Source organism: Schistocerca gregaria, chromosome 8 (assembly GCF_023897955.1).
Source record: "Schistocerca gregaria isolate iqSchGreg1 chromosome 8, iqSchGreg1.2, whole genome shotgun sequence".
NCBI classification, from domain to species: domain Eukaryota; kingdom Metazoa; phylum Arthropoda; class Insecta; order Orthoptera; family Acrididae; genus Schistocerca; species Schistocerca gregaria.
The window spans coordinates 372,785,676-372,792,843 of NC_064927.1; the positions used below are offsets into that span (position 1 = coordinate 372,785,676).

A 7,168-nucleotide genomic window follows, 5' to 3' on the forward strand; every position below is an offset into this window, starting at 1 on the left:
GGAATCCTTAAGACAATATACTTATGTGGATATGGTGTCTGTTCTTTCGGACATGTCCGAACAGACACCATTGATGACCTGCAGCTGTCTAGAACGAAATGAGAATTATGTTGATACCTTCAGCTGCCGACAGGCGTTGATATATATCAACGGGGACATGTGACAATGTGTGCCCCGACTGGGATTCGAACCCGGGATCTCCTGTGTAGATGACAGACGCTCTACCATCTTCGCCACCGAGGGCACAGTCAGCGCGACTGCAGGGTCTATCCCGCGCACGCCTCCCGCGCGACCCATACTCTCACCTTGTTTGTCCACACACTACATTCGTAGTGTCCCACCCATGCACACTCATTACTCGTGGAAGACAATCTTACCAAGCCCCGCAAGAGTTCGGGGAATATGTGTGCATCCACACAGAAGAAGAAGTTCATGGCCGGTGTTGCCAGAACTATATACTCATATGGATATGGTGTCTGTTCTTTCGGACATGTCTCTCTGGAGGCATGCGCGAGATTGTCCCTGCAGTCGCCCTATCCTCTCAGCCCTCGGTGGCTCAGATGGATAGAGCGTCTGCCATGTAAGCAGGAGATGCCGGGTTCGAGTCCCGGTCGGGGCACACATTTCCACCCGTCCCCGTTGATATATATCAACGCCCGTCAGCAGCTGAATGTATTAATATAATTATAATTTCGCTTAAGACAATGGTCGCACAATCGGGAGGAGCAGGGTTCAAACATCAGTCCAACTGAATATGAGGAGCGTTCAATAAGTAGTGAAACACATTTTTTTTTCTGAAAGCACGTAGTTTTTATTCAGGATTCCTATACACCATAGTATTCCCCACTCTGTTGGCTCCGAAACCGTATTTTTCAACATAATCTCTCTTGAATTACTGGCAGGGCCCGAGGGTCCGCTTGGTACCACTCTACTGCTCAACGTCGGAGTCTTACGTGTTTCTACATCAATAACCTCCCCTTCAACCACTTCCTGCTTCCTGCAGAGTACAACATTCTTAGCAGCAAGCAGATGGGAGTCGGAAATTGTGAGATCCGGAGTTCAGGGTGGATGAAAAAGAACAGTATAAAGAAGTTTTGTGAGCTCCTCTCGGGTGCACAGACTTCCCTGAGGCGATGCGTTGTCAGGGTTTTTTGTTGCTCTTTATGGTCTCCTGTTGGACTGCCCCAACTGGTAGACGAGTGTGTCAGCACTACCAACAGAGACGTCCAGTTGTGTAGCAATGTGTGTGTGATTGTGATCCGTAAATCACCTCGAATGAGAGTTTCCCCACGTTCAAACATTGTAAAAGTCAAGGCTGTGTGCGACTGGCTGACACGCGGGAGATCGGACAAATTTGCACAGTGATTGCAGACGCCCCGCCCAAAGACTCACCATGGTTTGCCCTTGTCCACTGCCAGGTCTTCGTAGATATTCTGCAAGCTCCTATGGACATCTTCTACGATTTGGTTTTCCGCCAAAAGAAACTCAGTGACAGCTCTCTGCTCGAAACGCACCTCCTTTGCGGTCGCCATTTTGAAGACTACGTACAGCGCCGCCGCCTATCGGAACTTAATGAAACTATAGGAGGTGAAGCGGATAAATTCCTTGATCCCCCACAACCGAAACTGGCCGGGAAAAAAATCGCCCTTCATACAGCAAATTTTGTGGGAGAGGAAGAATTACTGTGAAAATTAGCGTCTGATTGCTGAGCATGAATAACGTATTACTGCGTCTACTAATTCCACTTCGAGGCTCTAACTTAAGTGTCTCCTCGTGATTCCTTTTTTTTTAAGTTTCTCTTATGGGATCAAACTATCTCGCGAGACAAAGCTATTTGGTCAAGAAATGTCAGTATGCAGACAGTTGATTATAAAGTTTACAAACAAAATAACTAAAGAATTAATAAAGGTAGCGCAAAAGGTGGAAGAATGTATCATAAAATAACACTTTTCAGATAAATGTTCCAAACTTGTGTGGAACTGCTAAACAGTAAGTGTGTGCCACAAGAAAGCTTCACAATTTAGATTTGAAAAAAAGCTGTTTATAAATTAGTTACAAAAAAGTAACCTTTAATAGTGAAAAGGGAAAACAACTTAAAGGTTTGATACAGCCATGAATGCAGTATATCTTCACGTTTTGTTCCCGGTTACCGTGTTAGTCTCCGACTTTTTCGCTGCGAGTGAGTTATTCCAACCTTCATCGTGGAGTTGTATAACGGTGGAGAGCATGCGCAATGTTGTATATGGTTTCAAGAATCCGAATACTCTGCCAATGTTCAGAGACAATTCAAGGCTAAATATCACAAGTCTCCACCTCAGAGATAAACAGCTTTTAATTGCTACAATCGTTTCACGGAATGTGTATGTGTATCACGCAGGACGCCGGGTCAGGGTTGGGCTGCAGTCTCTGATGTAGCAATTGAGAAAGTTCGGCAGTCTTACATTCGTTGTCCAGGTAAATCAACGAGATGTGCTAGCTTACAATAGAATATGTCTACTGTATTACGGAAACGCCTGTCATTCAAGCCCTTCCGCTTGGAACCGTTGCAAGCTTCAAGCGAATGTGACAAAGAAAAACGCTATGAGTTTTGCATAGAAATGTTGAACTAAACGTAAATTGAATATAATTTTCTCGATAAAACTGTGTTCAGTCACGAAGCCACCATCCATATCTGCGGTAAAGTAAATGGGCATAATGTTTGTAAATGGGGTGACCAGAAACCACGTCAGGTACTCGAACACATCGGGACTCCCCAAAGGTAAATGTTTTTGCTCTATAAGCTGTTACAAGCTTTACGGTGCTTTCTTTTAGCCGAGTCTACAGTAACTGGCATATCGTGCAACGACTCGTTTTTCCCGCGTGCCGTTCGAGAGTGGAACGGTAGAGAAACAGCTTGAAGGTGGTTAATTGAACACTCTACCTGGCACTTTATTTTCAATAGCAGTGTAATCACGTAGATGTAGATCTAGACTACCTTGAAATTATTTAATGCATCAATTATAACTTGATATGGGCACAAAATTTAGTGTCCAGCAAGATGCGCGTCACCACATTATCATCGTGAAGTTGTCGCGTTTCTCCGAAGTATTGTGCCGACTTGAATGTAGGCGTTGGAACAATATTCTGGTCGCCAGGTTCAACAGATTTAACCACAATGGACCTTGGTACGCGGGGATTATATTACAGATAGAATGTTACAAACTGTTGCCACCGTATATCAACACTTTCTTCATACAATTTAGCAGGAATCTGATCACATATAGGACATTTGTTGTTTGTTTGGACGATTTCGGGTAGGGTGGGGTGGGGGGAGGGGGGGGGGGGGGTCAAACAGCGAGGTCACCGCTCCCATTGTGTTAGGGAAGAAGGATCGGGAAGGAAATCGGCCATGCCCTTTGAAATGAAGCATCCCATCATTTGACTCAAGCGATTTAAGGAAATTAAGGAAAACTTAAACGGCCCGACTCGGGTTTGAACCGTCGTCCTCCCGAATGCGAATCCAGTGTGCTAACCCCTGAGCTACATCCTTCGGTAGGGGCATTTATCCTTTTACAAAACGTAGGCACATGGATCATTGCTTTGAAGATTCTGGGATGATTCCTTTGAAAAGACGCCGTTAAAATAAATCTGTCCTCGCCATTTTCCTTAGCGCCAACTCCATCTTTAATGACTTCGTCCTGTAACGTGTGTTATGTCGTGATTTTTCCTTGTTCCACTGGATTTTTAGTTATTGATTCACTGCTGCAAATACGGGGTGGTACTGCGAAAAGGGGAGATAGTGAGAGTTGTAGTGGCAGCTTTGACAAGAGAGTAGGAAGTTGAGCGTCGCGTCTCTTGTCACTCACTGTGGAGCTTTTAGTTGGTTCGCAGTGTGCATTGGTCGTAAGAGCATGAAGACTTATTATGGTGACTTATTATTGCTGTAAGAGAATTCCGATATCACCACAATTTAGGACTAATGGTGAAATTCCATGGTGTCACGCCTTCGAGACATGGGTGAGAATTACTAATGGACGACTTCAGACCTAAAAAATAATTCACAATGAGGTAAAAGCACTCAGCGAACCTCAGAAAATACTGAAGCATTTCGGGCGTCAATCTGAAGAGTCCACAGCGATCGGTAATAAAAGACACGTCAACATTAAACTTAATTCGAAGAACTATCCGTCAGTTTCTCCACAGTAATTCGCAAGTTTCACATTTACAAATTTCAAGATGTACCGAAACTGAAAACTGTAGACCGTAAAATTGTGAAACAATGGTGGAAACTGTTACAGACGACATTAATTTTGCTGAGGATCTTTACATATCGGATCAGGGTCAGTTGTCGAATAAATAGCTGTAAAAACAAGCAGAATTTCGGACACACGGCACCTGAGAAGCTCGTCAATTGCACGACCGACCATTACACAGTAAAGATTACAGTTCGGTGTGCCTCTTGAACGTGAGGTGTGATGGCGCTTTACTGCACTGAGGATGAGAGAACAAAAGCAAGGTTCGAAGAGCATGTGAAAATTCTGTAGACTTTTGTAACAGAACAACTCCAGAACTTCCCGATGTTCATATTTCAGTGATACAGTGCTACGGTCTACACCGGAAGCACGACTAAAGCTGCGGTAGCTATTGGCTAAACACGTAATTTCACGTTCTGACGAAGTTATCGGCTCCGAGGTCACCAGATTTGCCGATGTGCGATTTTTTTCTTGTTGGGGCATTTCAAAAGCAAAGCATACACATCATTCGACAACAGCCGCTCAGTTGACAACGAAAAGAGATCACTGAAAGCCTCACTGTAGTGTTTTAAAGCGCCTTACGAACCTTTTGCATTCGCTTCATGGAAATGCAAACATTTGGAAGGTCACCTTATTATGGTCCGTGTTTTTAGAAAGGTTTTTTATTGTTGGTACAACACTTAATGAAATATAATTTGCTGTTTGTTGCCACAATAAAACTTCTAAATTCACTTTATTTAGTGACTTAAAATTTTCCCGTTCATTGCGACACCCCATATTAAAATTGGAGTGCATTAGGTATCATTCCTTCGTTAACTTTCACCGTCTTACTGAATGTTGTTGTTGTGAACACAATGTAGATGCAGTAATCTGAAATGTACGGCAATTAAATCTGCCGGGCTATACCACATTGCACCACTCTAGACTCCATTCGCTTGTGCCTGTTTTAAGGAGCTTCTGCGTATGCGCGACTGGCATGGCGTGTTATGGGCCAAATACATACAAATAAACAGTGTGGACGGTTCGTGACGTGCACAGCTAGGTCTCACCACTCAACTACAAGTTATGTCAGCGCCACTGTATGGTAGCACACTGTGGCAGGCGTTTATTTCCACTCTCTACGTAACTGGCATAAACCCCGTTACGTGGTAGCACACTCGTCAGATACGACAATTCACGATATGTAGTAAAATAAAATCCGACGTCATTATATGTTATACCAATAGAGGAACCTATTTTGTAGATTTCTGAATGAGTTGTTGTATATTAAGTTTTGGATTTTATCATACAGTTATCATTTTGTACTCCTAACAGCAGAGTGCACCAATTTAGTTGGTTTCATTTACCTGTTGTCAGGTGACTGCATTGGCAGGCAGTATCATTTCCATAAAATGCAGTTTTTTTTAAGTTGGTTGGGTTCTATGTGGACGACAGTACGGACATGAAACAGTGAATCGGCTTTCATATACAGTGTCAAGATGAACTCTGTTGAACCGATTTTAAGAGCTAACAGAAAACAATTACCAGTACAAGTTAGCCGCATAGTAACTAGGGCCCACACGATCAAATCTGTTGATTGAGAATGTGATGAAATCAAATGCTGTAAGCGTGACTGCAAGCGAGCATTTAACAAAGAAGTTTACAATAACTTTACGTCGTTGTGTGGGTGCAGCGTAAGACAGGTACTGTATTGTTCCCATGTCTGACTTTCAGCCCAGACGTTTATTCGTGGGCTAATATAGGTGTTAGGGATCTTGCACATTTGTCTGAAAAAATAAGAAAAGAACGAAACCTTCCATTTATATAAAAACACGAACACTGAACTCTCAGGTCTTGGTAAAGTGAACGTCAGTACTCAGCTTAACAGTGTATACAGAGTGTCTGTCAGGAAACATAACGAGCAAGTGGACAGGAATAGACATATCCTCTCCATGGTAACAGACTGCATAAAATTTTGCGGGGCGTTGGAGTTAGCTTTACGTGGTCACGATAAAAGGGAAGATTCAGAAAACCCAAGACTGTTTCGTGGACTTGTAAATTTGCTAAGTGCTATTCCTGGCTCAATGAAGGAACACTTAGAAGCTGCTTTCTGTCTAAAGATATATCCAAAACAGTTGAAAATGGACTTCTGGATTGTATGCTAAGTGTATGTAAAGAAGAAATTTTAAGTGCCCAATATTTGGCTATAATGGAGGACGGAACAAGACATGTGTCTACCATGCAACAATAGGCGATTGTTTATAAATACGAACTTCATGGCTCTGTTGTGGAGAGATTTTGGGGCTTCTTTAACCCTGGCGCTCATGATGCAGTGACGTTATATAAGGTGATAAATTCTGAATTTCAGAAACATGCAGATGGAAACAAGGAAAAGGTGATAGCACAATGCTGTGAGGGTGCTGCTGGTATGAGAGGAGGCATTCACGGTGTTCAGGCAAGATGATACTTCTATAAATATATCTGCTAGAATACTATTTTCTAATCTCTTCGGCTCTCCAGCTTTTATCTCCTAGTCGTCACAATGCATAAGACTGAATTGTACAAACTAGACTACCACGGACAGCAGCTACAACATGGGTGCTTAACATTCGGGGCAATCCACAAAGTTAAAGAGAACAAGAAAATTCTGATCAAATGTTTAAAAGAAATCACCCTGTCCTATCGTGTAGATGACAAAACCAGACGAGAAAGTTACGGGCGCCTCCCCAATTTCAAACACCCTGAGTTCTTATTTTGGCTAGAATTTTTTCATACGCTCATGCCACATGCAGACATACTCTTCAGGAAACTACATCATCAAAATCTTGAAGCAAATACAGGTAGATAATATTTATTATAATTGAAGGGCTTATTTCAATAATGGTACAAGTCCATTAGCTCCACTTTTCTGCCTATAATGCTTCTGAAATTAATGAGCCAAACAAACAGAAAGAAAG

General features: G+C 42.7%; 1 non-coding gene across 1 annotated transcript; it reads left to right on the forward strand.

The window, feature by feature from the left end:
- Positions 1-544: 544 nt before the first annotated feature.
- Trnat-ugu (transfer RNA threonine (anticodon UGU)) lies at positions 545-619 on the forward strand. The gene has a single exon. It is a non-coding gene; the product is annotated as a tRNA-Thr (tRNA).
- The last annotated feature ends 6,549 nt before the right edge of the window (positions 620-7,168 follow it).